At 43.6% G+C, this 13,909-nt stretch overlaps 1 protein-coding gene across 1 annotated transcript in view; it reads left to right on the top strand.

Moving 5' to 3' along the window:
* Positions 1-13,909, top strand: part of FAM120A (family with sequence similarity 120 member A) — an 81,461-nt gene that overhangs the window by 26,729 nt on the left and 40,823 nt on the right. The window lies entirely within an intron of this gene.

The raw sequence follows: 13,909 nt of genomic DNA on the forward strand, positions 1-13,909 counted from the left end.
CTTAGTTATTACATAGTCAAAATAGGCAAGTTAGTACATTTCTAGTTGTAACCTAGTCAATCAACAAAACTTAAAATATATTTTCAGTAATACATATCAATATCCTGTTTTTAAATTTTATCTAATTGCAATAGAATATTCTGGAATGGCCTATAGTATATAGGAAAAGGCTTGATTTTTGGGTGACCCGCAATTCCCTATTTCAATAAAGAATAATTCTTTTGTCTACAAAACTTACATTGTTCATTACAAAGCATTCTTATGTTTTACCATTAAAGTCTAATTTTCATCTTAACAAATCACCAGTTATTAGAAGTATGTTTTTTGCCTTAACCATTCAACAATTATTAAAATACTATCTTTTATATATAAAATTCTAAATTCTATACTATGGTTCAAAGGTAAAGGTTCCCCCACACATGTGTGCTAATCGTTTCCGACTTTAAGGGCTGGTGCTCATCTCCGTTTCAAAGCCGAAGAGCCAGTGCTTGTCCGAGGACGTCTCCGTGGTCATGTGGCCGGCATGACTAGACACCAAAGGCGCACGGAACGCTGTTACCTTCCCACCGTAGTGGTCCCTATTTTTCTACTTGCATTTTTACGTGCTTTCGAACTGCTAGGTTGGCAGAAGCTGGGACGAGTAACAGGCGCTCACTCTGCTACGCGGCACTCGGGATTCGACCTGCCAAACAGCCGACCTTCTGATCCACACGCTCAAGTGTGCTAACCCACTGAGCCACCGCATCCCTTTTATGGTTCAAAAGTAACCACTAAATATTCTATAAGTCATCTTAACCATACATCAGTTATTAAAATACTATCTTTTGATATGTCATTCCAGGTTCTAAAATATAGTTCGGAGTTATAGTCTAAAAGGTTACATTTGTTTTCCTTTACAGATCTAAAAGCTAAATGTAAAATCAGTTATATTTTTTAGGGATTCCCCTTAATCCATAAAAAAGATAATTTTATAGTCTATCTTTAGGAATCCCAAAAGCGAAACAAGTTCAGGTGTTTTTTTTTTAAATCTAACTTGCTTTTGTGCCAATCATGCTTCCCTTTTGACATCTTTAAAATTTTAAATGTATCTTTCTTTCTTCCTATACCCCTTACTTGAATCCAGGGAGCGTATCCAAATGTCAATTTTGCAAGGAAGATGTCCCCTTTGTAACCATTGTATTTTTGCTTCGATAATTCAATTCTCGGACTCAGCATAGCTGCTGGGATCACCTCTCTCCGCCGTTGAAGGATGGTTTGGACTGGTGGATGGACATTGGGGAGAGAATGTTTTGTTCTCCCCCCCCAGACTGGCGGTGTGGGCTGGCGGTGTGAGGATCGACAGAGGCCTGGCCTGCCTGTTCCTTACTTCTTTTGTTGACAGGCAGGCACTATGGCTAGCTCCGTACCTGATGGGAATTAAGATCTCCCTATGGATAATCCAGTGTGGACGGGACCGAACCGTGGTGGGAGGACGGTTTTGGACTGGTCAGCGACCACCTCACTGGTGTGGGAGACCAGTTGGGGTGGGCCTGGCTTAGGACTCCCCTTTTCTCTCTCTGCTCCAGTTAGACTCCTCAGCCGGAGTGAGAGGACGGCTGAGGTTGTCCCTTGGAATTCCATCTCAGGTGAGAGCTGAGATGGCTTTGCAGATTGAGAGATATGCCCACTGGACCTCTTCTTTTTCCATCTTTGTACCATCAACGAACAATCCTTTGGCCATATTTACAACATCGGCCCTAAGAGACTATTCGAGCGCAATATGATCTATCGTTATTCCGAAGCGGACTTGTATGCCCTTAGGGCGGTTCCTGCTTCATGGGCGCAACCTGTCGCCTGTTTCCATACTCCCCTTAATGATGGGCCCAAGCTTTGGGACTCCGAGAGGTGGTTGGGCTTGGATAGGGGCCTCGAGTTAAGACGCGCTAAGAGGCCCCTGATCAGATTCTTAGCCGGTTATTTTAAGAGGTTAGGGAGGGGGAGGGAGGGGGGGTGGGGAGGGAATCTGTAACGGGCACTCAGTCTGGACCTGTTAGAGGTCCTGACGGGACGGGGTCGGGGGAGGTGGCTGCTGACGCTGGGAATGTGGGGGTGGGGCATCAAATCCCCACGGCGATAGGGTATGGCAGCAGGTGTTTGCGCGGAGGGTCATATCAACATCTGGGATCGCGCCCCCGCTATCTCCGAGCGGTGGCGCGCTCCAACCCTCGGATTAGCACCCTCTTACCCGGGGATGAGGGTGATCAGGCCCCTGAGCTCAGGCTGGTCTATTTTAACGCTAGATCCGTAGTTAATAAAGCTCCCCTCATCCGTGATCTGATCGAGGAGGAATGTGCGGATCTAGCGTGCATCACGGAAACTTGGCTGGGCTCGGAGGGAGGGGTGCCTCTCACCGAGTTATGCCCGCCGGGTTTCTGGGTGCTGCACCAGCCACGGGCTCAGGGCAGGGGTGGTGGGGTGGCAGTGGTTATTCGGGAGACTTTGTGTCCCCGGGAGGCCACCATTGTCCAGATGGCCGGGAGTGAATCCCTCCTCTTGAGGTGTGGTCCTCGGGTTCAGTTGGGCTTGTTGCTTACATACCTGGCGCCCAGCTGTGTGGCAACAGCCCTGCCCGAACTGCTCAACACCCTCTCAGGGTTGGTGGTGGAGTTCCCCAGGCTTACAGTCCTGGGTAACTTCAACCTGCCATCACTGGGAGGGTCGTCGGAGTTAGCTCGGGAGTTCATGGCTTCCATGACAGCCATGGGCCTGACCCAGGTTATTGAGGGCCCGACTCATGAGGGGGATCACACTCTCGACCTGGTGTTCCTGTCTGGACAGTGGTTGGATGATCTGGGAGGGGGTTCTCCATCCATCACCCCTCTGTCATGGTCAGATCATCACCTCCTGAGGCTGGTTTTCCGTCATGCCATCCCCCGCCGCTGGGCGGCGGAGCCGACCAGGTGGTTCCGCCCCAGGCGCCTAATGGACCCAGATCGGTTCCAGAGGGCGCTTGGGCCTATACCTATCACCCTTACCCACAGCCCAGTCGATGCCCTGGTGGAGGCCTGGGAAACGGCAGCCACCAGGGCACTCGACTGCGTTGTACCCATGCGACCTCTGACCCGTCGCAGATCCCGCTGGGCCCCATGGTTCTCTGTGGAGCTCCGGGAGATGAAGAGTCGGAGACGAGGTCTAGAGAGCAGTTGGAGGTCCAGCCGATCCGAATCCGACCGATTGCAGTTAAGAACCTTTATAAGGTCTTATCTTGCGGCGATAAGGACGGCGAAGTCTAACTACTTTGCCGCCCTTGTCGCGTCCGCAGATAATCGCCCGGCCGCCCTGTTTAGGGTGACTCGCTCCCTCCTTAATCAGGAGTTGAGGGAGGATCCCTTGCAGGGACGAGCCGAGGAGTTTAGTCATCATCTGGCGGACAAAATCGCTCGGATCCGGACCGGCTTGGACTCTGACTGGGCAGAGTCTAATGTGGAGGAATCAGGCGGTCTTGATCACGTTATCTGGAATGAGTTCGACCCTGTTTCCCCTGATGATGTGGACAGGATCATGGGGAGACTGAGCACCACCACCTGTTTGTTGGATCCGTGCCCCTCCTGGCTAGCTTATGCGGCTCGGGAAGGAACACGAGGCTGGTTCCATGCAGTAATAACTGCTTCCTTGAAGGAGGGTGTCTTTCCTGCCGCCTTGAAGGAGGCGGTGGTGAGACTCCTCAAGAAGCCTGCTTTGGACCCGGCTGTTTTAAACAACTACCGTCCAGTCTCCAACCTTCGCTTTCTGGCGAAGGTTGTTGAGAGCGTGGTGGCGCATCAGCTCCCTCTGTTCCTGGAGGAAACTGATTATCTGGACCTGTACCAATCGGGCTTCAGGCCCGGACACAGCACGGAGACGGCATTGGTCGCGCTGGTGAATGATCTCTGGAGGGCTAGGGACAGGGGTTGCTCCTCTGTCCTGGTCCTATTAGATCTCTCAGCGGCGTTCGATACCATCGACCATGGTATCCTACTGCGGCGTCTCAGGGGGCTGGGAGTGGGAGGCACCATTCTACGGTGGTTCTCCTCCTACCTCCAGGGCCGCTCGCAGTCGGTGTTGACAGGAGGGCAGAGATCCGCCCCGAGGTCTCTCATTTGTGGAGTTCCTCAGGGGTCGGTTCTCTCGCCTCTCCTGTTCAACATCTATATGAAGCCGCTGGGCGAGATCATTCGTGGTTTTGGGGTGGGGTATCATCAGTACGCGGATGATACCCAACTTTTTCTTTCCACCCCGAACCAACCCAGTGATGCCCTCTCCATGATGTCCCGGTGCCTGGAGGCGGTTCAGGTCTGGATGGGGAGAAACAGGCTTCGTCTCAATCCCGCCAAGACTGAGTGGCTGTGCATATCGGCATCTCGGGTTAACCAAGTTATTCCATCCTTAATGATGGGGGGTGAGGTGTTACCCCCCGTCGATAGGGCTCGCAACTTGGGCGTCCTCCTGGATTCACGGCTCAATTTCGAAGACCATATAGGAGCCGTGACCAGGGGGGCTTTTGCTCAGGTTCGCCTGGTGCGCCAGTTGCGTCCCTATCTGGACCGAGACGCCCTACGCACAGTTACTCACGCGCTTGTGACCTCCCGTTTGGACTACTGTAACGCTCTCTACATGGGGCTGCCCTTGAAGACCACTCGGAGGCTTCAGCTGGTGCAGAATGCGGCCGCGCGAGTTGTAATGGGGGTTTCCCGATACTCCCATGTAACACCTCTACTCCGTGAGCTGCATTGGCTTCCGGTTGCCCTCCGGGTGAAATTCATGGTGCTGGTTATCACCTATAAAGCCCTACATGGCCTGGGTCCGGGATATCTGAGGGAACACCTGCTGCCGGCATCAAACGCCCTTCGCCCAGTGCGCTCCCACAGGGAGGGTCTGCTCAGGGTCCCGCCGGTAAGAGATTGCCGGCGGGTGACACCCAGGGATAGGGCCTTCTCAGTGGGAGCGCCTGCCCTCTGGAACCAGCTACCGGTGGAACTGAGAACTGCCCCCGACCTCCGATCATTCCGCCGGGGCCTGAAGACCTGGCTCTTCGAGCTCTCGGGCCCAGGCTGAGGAGAAATTTTTAATTGGGGTCCTTTTTAATTGAGTACAGGGTCAATTTAATATTTTTAATTGGGTTTTTAACTTTTGTATGTTGGATTTTTAATTCCCTGTAAACCGCCCTGAGTCCTCAGGGAATAGGGCGGTATATAAATGTAACTAAATAAATAAATAAATTTTTGATGGTTGATATAATATAATTAAGTCAGTCAGATCTTTTTGTTCTTCCAATTCTATCTGGGTTAGGTAGAAAGTGGTAGCTGGTATTATGATTGTCCTTTGATTAATTGAATTCTCAATATATTGTATTTGAAGGCCTTTAGTGTCTTCAGTCTTGGTGTTGTTTTCTTCAGGTGCTGCTGATTTTTGGGTTGCAAGTTTTGTAGTTGCCATTAAAGTTTGAACTTAAAGGTCTTCTGTAGGTAGCTTTTGTTGTTCTTTGAAATTTCCTATTTTAGTGTTAGTTTCCACTTCTATTTGATTTTGGGTTATCTTTTCCTCATTTAAAGCCAAAAATTGATTTGGTGGCTTTTAAGTTGTCAGATTTTCTTGCAGTTTGGCTTTAATTTGCTCTGTCATTGCCAATATTGTGTCCAGTATCAGTTTATAATCAAGTGGTGGGATGTATTCATCCATTTCGTTGTTGTTTGTAGTTAAATCTTCCATGGAGGCTGTTTTAATAATAGTCATTGATTTTCCACCTCCTGAAGAGATGTATTCAGTGCCAGGTGTTCCCACCCTTATCTTAGTTTCAAGGACAGCTCTGTTATTCAGTGAGCTCTCACAACAAAAAAAGGAAATTTACTTGCTGTACCAGGTTTCGCCACAAGATGTCATCAGTAACATATAACATGCAATGTAAGAATTTTCTTTTTCCAAATTAATATAGAACTTTTGTAGGATTAGTCCAATTTTTTTCCTTAATTCACAGCTTAGAGAAAGGATAGGGTAGTGGATTCCCAGCAACAAACAGAAGCTTTTTAGTAAATACAGATGAAATAACTTAATTTCTTTGCTGAATTAATTAAAGTTCTTTTGTAGTTTTGAGGCTTTAAGATTTGTTCCCAAAGTGAATATTCGCTGTTTTCTCAAAAAATGGGGAAGGAGATTTTCAGGAAAGTCCCACAGGAAGATGGTTAGGGAAGAAGAAAGGTACAAGCTCACCCAGGTCTTCCAGATTGCTTCTTAGTGCTAGGTAGTGCTTTGGCATTGGGCAGGGAGCGGCTTACTGATCGGCCATCTTTATGGCCGGTCTCTTCTTCTTCAGGCCAAAGGAGATGATCCTGGATTCCAGCGGAGGGCTACCGCCCTTCCACGATCGCAGGAAAGTCCTCCTCTTGGTAATTGCCCCTCCAGGGCGATTTTTGACCCTTTTCAGGGTCCTCCAAACAAGAAAGAAATGGACAGCAGGAAGCAGGCTGTTCCTGCACATCCGGAAGCGCTGCGCGCGCAAACCAAAAGCCACCATCTGGACTTTTAAAAGGCTGCATTTACAATTTTAAATTTTAATTTTAATTGGTTCGCTTCCAGCTGCAGTTCAGGGTGTTGGTAATCAACTTTAAAGCACTTCATGCATGGGTCCAGAGTACTTGAAGGACCATCTCATCCCACTGGGATTGGCCCGCCTCACCTATGCCAGCAGAGGAGGAATGCTGCAGGCCCCATTGGCCAGGGTATTGCAACTGGTGGGGTCCAGGAGAAGTCCTTTCTCTGCCATTGTGCTGGCCCTTTGGAACATTTTTCCCCCTTCCCCCCCACCGGAGATTGGCTCCAATCCTTTGACTTCTTCAGGAGCGTGAAGACCTGGCTCTGCCAGTTGACTTGCAGCTTCAGTGGAGCAAGGTGGTTGATAGATTAACAACATTCCACCCTGTCTTCTCATGATTCTTTTAACTAGGTTAATCTGTCTTTTAATTAGGTTAATTATCAGGTTTTTATAGTATTTATACTATTGGGTTTTGTACAGTTTTAATTTTTAATATTGTAAACTGTCCAAAGTTACCTTATAGTAAGATTGGGAGGCTAATAAATTTTGCAAATAAATAAACTTATTATTGTAACATATGCAGTTGGAAAATGGGAAGTAGAATTGCTTTCTTAAGGAAAACCAATTTCTTATTAATGTAAGTTCCTGGATTAAATTGGTCATAAATCTTTATCTATTTTTCTAACATGGCGAAGATGGAAGCAGAGAAAGTTGCTGTTTTCTTTAAAAATTGCTGTGTGACTCATCACATTCTTATATAGCAACTTTCAACATGTGAAGGCATGACTACTCAAATGCAGGTTTTAAGTCTTGAATGTATAAAATTGTGATCATTGCTTGTTGCTGAATATAACCACTAGTAGGTAATTTGGGGTTCTTTCTCCTTGCATAATGCAAGATTCTGATTACCATATGTTGGCAACTATAATTACTAACAGGGATTTTTTTCCCCTCTGGGCATTAACTTTGTTCTGGAGCAACTGAACAGTTTTATAGCCACACTAAGCTGTTTAAAATGCAATCTTACAGTAGGCTATTTTCTATGGAGAATTCTTTTCTTAAGTGTGAATAGCGGTTGCCTTGCCACTTAGCTTTCTAAATGGATTCTAATGTTCCCTTTGCTTTTCAGGTAAGATTTTGCTCCTAGGTTTCTCTCTCCCTCCCCCCCTTCTCTCACACTAGAATTATAGATGTTTTAAAGGTCATTTTAATTTACTTTATTTTACATTCTGATTTCCTACACAATAAGTGTTGATATTTCTTTTTACAAAGATGGAGTTATTTTCATAACTTGTACATTTTTGAGGCAATGAATCAGGGTTAGAATTGAAAAAATTTCATTTCTGAAGCATATCTGACTAGTTGGAATAAATTTAAATTATTATTTAAATATATTTTGTAATATTTTTATCAGGTATCAAACAAATAAGCAAAATACAGGTATTCCTTGATTTATGACTACAATAGGACTGGAATTTCTGTTATATGTCAGTGCAGTCACAAAACAAGTTATCACGTGAGCAGATCCAATCTTATTACCAATTTTACCATGGTCATTAAATCTCATAGTGTTAAATGTGATAGTATGTGTGCCTGGACAATCAGTAGATAGGAATTTGTGCAACACAAAATTTTCTCAGAGAGAGGTCCAGATTAAGGAGACTGTGCAGTACCAAAATAGATGGAGTAAGAGCTTCAAGGCAGCCATACCCTAGAACAGGGGTCCCCAGCCTCTAGTCCATGGACTGGGCTGCACAAACAAGCAAAGCCCCATCTGCGGGATGCAGGCAGCACACAAAACCACGCTTTCTGTCCGCGGAAAAACCTCTCACCATGTAACCGGTTTCTGGTGCCCCAAAGTTTGGGGACCCCTGCCCTAGAATCTCTCAGGATATTTATAGTAGATTTGAAGGTTATAGCTTTAGTTTGGCAATATTCTGCCCATTAGGTATAAGACAGGCATGTCAAACTTGCGAGATCACGTGACGTCGCACAATGTATCGCAACTTTTCCCCCATTGCCGGCAATGAGGTGGCCGCAGTTTCGGCGTGACGCATCCAGCCTGCAGGCCAGCAGTTTGACATGCCTGGTATAAGCAAATAAAAGGCTAGACTCAACTGGATTTTGCTGTATTCTTTTTGGCCTTGGGCCTGACATTAAACGAACTATATAGTCATTAAGCAAATCTTCCTGTACTGACTTTGCTTGTTGGAAGCCAGCTGGGAAGATTGCAGATTATCATCGCCTGACTGCAAGATCCTCCAACCATTGTTAAATGTGAATGGCAACCAAATTACAAAATTGCAACCACCTGACCATGGGGGTGGTAAAACAATCATAACTTCAAGGAAAGGTCATAAGTCACTTTCCAAGACCATTATAATTTCAAGTGTTGTTAAAAAGTCGTAAATCAAGGACTAGCTGTACTCTTGTATCTGTCTAGTCAACTATTATTTTTTTTCAAATTAGCAATGGCTATTCCTTCCTGGACCATTATGGCTACAGATATTGGAAGTTTTAATCTAAATATCTGGAGGTCATTGGTGTAGAAACAATGTAGCATTGGTGAATATTGTATTTGTAAATTTTTGTAAATATTTTATTTGTAAAAAATATATATTTCTAATACATATTGTTGCAGAATTTTCTATCAAAACTTAAAATAGCATCTACAATTATATTTATTATGTATTTTAAATACATTTTAACAATTATTATGCCCCATTTTCTTTGTTACCCCCAGGTAATTAAAATAATTGTTAACACCAAATTACTAAAATTAAGAATGCCATTGCTAAACAGTCTTATTAAAATTAGTCATATTTCCATAAATCCCTCTGAAAAAGAGACTGTTTGTGACATTTATATGAGCTTTTTAAAAGTAAGTTCTCCATTTTTTTTCTTTTTATGACCCTGTATCAGGGTGGAATCTGGGTGTCTGAATGGAGCTGAGCATTTAGTGGTTGGATGCCCTTCCTGACACCTACGTGGAGTTCACAACAGATATTTTATCTTTGTGCCTTGATAGAGTAAATTCTCCAAATACTTTTAAAAATTTCAATAAGTGCTTCACGTATTCATGCTATTTTAGCCACTATCCATGCAATAATTTCATGAACGAGACATCACATAATGATTGAGCAAAGCAGTCAGGCAACTGTAATTTTACGAAATTACATGGATATCTGCACAAAAAAATATTTATGATGGGGTTTGGTCATATGTTAGCTGGAATTTGTTTCAGAATCCTAGATTATGTGGAAATTAACACAAGAAAGGGTCCTTGAATACGCTTCTTCAGTACTGTTTTCAGGTGAACATATAGTAAACAGGATCAAGATTGACAATTCAGCCCAGTTATTAGACAGACCTACATAGCATATAATGTATATATTGCCAAAATTATAGTAATTCTGGAAACAGAATTTTCTGCAGGTGTTGAAGTGAAGTCATGTAAAGTAAATGCTGCCGATAAAATATATGGTATGTGAGGAATGATAAATTCTAGTATCTCTAATCTATTTGAGAATCATCTTCATTTGCAGATACTGTAGTTTCATGTTCTTTTTATTTGCAACTTCTCAAAGGGAGAAACAACTTTGTATTGCATTTTAACACTAGATTGAAAATGACTTTATCATTCATTCATTCATTCATTCCCATTGGTTTTAAGAGTGCCCTCTTGTGGTTTTATATAACTAAAGTAGCACTTGTACAAGACATAAATTTTTAGGACTGAAATAAAAAATTGAAAGTGTAGACCAGGGGTCAGCAACCTGAAACAATGAAAGAGCGACTCGGAACCGGTTCCCTCACAAAAGGAAAAACTGCACGTACATGCGCACATGCGCAGAACAGGGTTTAACTGAAGAGTGGAGCCAAGGCGAGATATGCACCTACCCTGCATATTTGAATTGATTGGTTGAACTTTTTTACTCCCACTTTTTTTGGGGGGGACTGCACATGGCAGAGGACTGGGAGCTGCAGGAGACGGCTGAAAGAGCCGCATGTGGCTCCGGAGCCGCGGGTTGCAGACCTGTGGTGTAGACCTTTTCCCTTGAAAGAATGTATCACTGGAGTATGAGCAACCATATAAGACTGTTGCTGAACTTGTTCAGCTGGTACAGAAGGCAGCAGTCTATGTTCTAATGGGTGTAAATTGCTTGAAGCAAGTTATTCTAATTAGAATAATGACTGTCAAGTTCTTACCTTAATTCCAGAGTATAAGCTTTTTATTTAGAACTCTCCGTTGCATTGGATCCATCATGAAATCTGCCTCCTTTTCAATGCCATGTAACAATCTATACTGTTAACTTAAGCTCCCCTCCCCTCACTGTACGTCTCTGTGCAGAATCCATATGACAGAGATGCAGAGAGAGGCATTCTTGGTGGCTGCTCAACCAGTTACAGAACTTTCTTCCCTTGGAGACTTGCTAAGTTCATGGACCTTTCGGAAGCCTTGTAAGATGTTTTCATTTGGTCTGGCTTCTAGTGACTGGGGTTAAGCCATTAATAGGGTTATTAAAACTTACATTAAAACAACTTGAATGTAAAAGTAATATTGCTGTGTCTTGATTTTTTAAATATTTTTTACAAATGTCATACTGGGTAAAACTCCCTTTTCAATTTTCTGTGTCTTAAAATCTGATTTGGTGCAGAAATACAATGCTTGAAATGTCTACAAAAAGATTTCATTGCAGTCCTAAATTTAATATGCTTGTTTTGAAATTAGGTAAAATGTTTTCTAGGAAAAAAAGCCTATAGAATTTATGATGTCAGGCAACAGAAATAATCAGACGTTAAAGCTGTACCTTGGAAAACAAGAAGCTTTCCTCTTTTTATTTAATTATAAATGTATTTGTCACTTGGCAATTTTCTTTTGAACAGTTTAGCAAAATAAAAAACACTGCACCAAAAATGTAATACTAACAGCTATAGAAAACAATAACTACCGTATATACTTGAGTATAAGCCGAATTTTTCAGCCCACTTTTTGGGCTGAAAAATTCCACTTCGGCTTATACTCCAGTCAACAAAAAAACTTGCCGAGGACTTGTGCACGGCCGAGGCTTTGGTGCTTCCGGGATCGCGCGCACCTCTCCCAAGCCACCACCGTCCGGAGACCTGCCGAAGTTTGGGGAGGTTTGGGGAGGTGCGCGCGCACCTCCCCAAACCTCCCCAAACGTCGGCAGGTCTCCAGACCTCCGCGCCCTGCCTGCCTGCTTCTTTCCGCTGCGGAAGCAGGCAGGCAGGGCACGGAGGTCCGGAGACCTGCCGACGTTTGGGGAGGTTTGGGGAGGTGCGCACGCACCTCCCCAAACCTCCCCAAACTTCGGCAGGTCTCCGGACGGCGGCGGCTTGGGAGAGGTGCGCGCGATCCTGGAAGCACCGAAGCCTCGGCCGCGCGCAAGTCCTCGGTAAGCTCCGGGCGGTCACTTGCTTCGCGTCTCCTGAGGGAAGGGTGGGCGACTGGAGCGGGCGTGTTTCCTCGCCTGCTGGGTGCCGCAATTTGCCCGGGGAACGCGTGGGCCCCGAATGGCAGTGTGGAGCGAGGAAGCGGACAGCCAGGGCTTCCCCGAGAGCCGCGGCCACACAGGGTATTCCTGTGTATTCAGGCTTGCAAAATGGCGGATCGAGCCTCTGCTGGCGGCAGAGGCTTGCAGAGCGCGGATCCAGCCTCCGCCGGCGGCGGAGGCTTGCAGAACGGCGGATCAGCTTATACTCGAGTCAATAACTTTTTCCAGTTTTTGGGGGTGAAATTGGGGGTCTCGGCTTATACTCGAGTCGGCTTATACTCATGTATATACGGTATATTTATTTCAGGCCTGGAACACTAGAATGGCCCTTGCCTGTCATTCAAATAATGATTATCTAGGTGCCTTTAAGAATTCTGTCTCCTTAGTCATCACCCACCACATGTCATTCAGTGGAGAGTCCTCTAGTAATGATGTTTTACGGTATATCTCCGCTGTTTTTATATCTGAAATTTTAAAAAAGTTTAGATGCGTTACCTTTATTTTACAATAACTCCCAAAAAATTTGGTTGATGGACAACTTTCCTAAAAGACAGTTTGGATGCAAAAAATTAATTATATTTTCACACATAACTTACATCATTTGCAGAATCTAATTATGATGGGTTTGCTTTTTCTGATCAATTCCCCACAGTTTAATAAAATTATCAGATAAGTATTGGGAGTTGCTAGGTTAAAATTGTGAATCACATTTCTCTCTCTTCCCCAGATTTTTGCAGCCATTACTACAGAAGGCTGTTATTAACATACAAATAGGATTATTTATTATTAGGTAAAATAATAACCAGCTGTGAGAAAACAGCAATAAATGCAAGTTTGGGATTATCAGATGAATGTGTGTGTTTGTGTGTGTCCTTACTTATTCTGGCACATAGTAATCTATGGTTTGATTTTTTAAAAAACTTATAATACAGGTAGTCCTTGACTTATGACCACAACTGAGCCCAAAATTTCTGTTTAAGTGAGACATTTGTTAAGTGAATTTTGTCCCATTTTACAACCATTCTTGACACAATTGTTAAGTGAATCATTGCAGTTGATAAGTTATTAACCCAGTTGTTAAGTGAATCTGGCTTTCCCACTGACTTTGCTTGTCAAAAGTTTGCAAATAGTGATCACATGACCTTGGGACGCAGCAAGGGTCATAAATATGAACCAGTTGAATTTGGTCATGGGGATGCTACAAAGATCATAACTCTGAAAAACAGTCAAATCACTTTTTTCAATTCCATTGTAACTTTGAATGGTCACTAAATGGAACTCTTGTAAGTCAAGGACAGCCTGTACAATCCTACATATCTGCCCACTAAGTTCAGTGAAACTTTTTACTCTACCACTAATTGTGTAGGAATGCATCCTTATGGTTCTATTTTTTCATGTTTTTGAATAATAAAAATTATGCGTAGTCCAATGAAATTTTACAAAATGTGCAGTGTGTTAAAATCAGAAATGTAGGGAATATATTTATTTAATATATTCTTAAATATGAAACACTTTTCTATACTAAATTTCATTCTGATTTACATATTTTATCAGCAGCAATTAACATAATTTGCTGTAAGGTTTACATTTGTAGATTATCAAAGTAAGAATAACTCTTTTGGTCAAAATTATTAAATTGGACATATGTATGCATGTGTATACCTGTAAGAATTAGTATTCCGTTGTCTCTGAAAGTGTTGACCATTTTATGAATTTTGATATTTAAATTTTTACATTTACAAATAGTGTGTCTTTCTCAATTTTAAATTCAGGTTTTCATTAGGTAGTTAATATATTTCCTGAACAAATATGCATACTCTAGTTGCTAAAATCTGTTAAAATTTTG

This window comes from Vipera ursinii (assembly GCF_947247035.1).
Source record: "Vipera ursinii genome assembly, chromosome: 2".
Lineage (NCBI taxonomy): Eukaryota > Metazoa > Chordata > Lepidosauria > Squamata > Viperidae > Vipera > Vipera ursinii.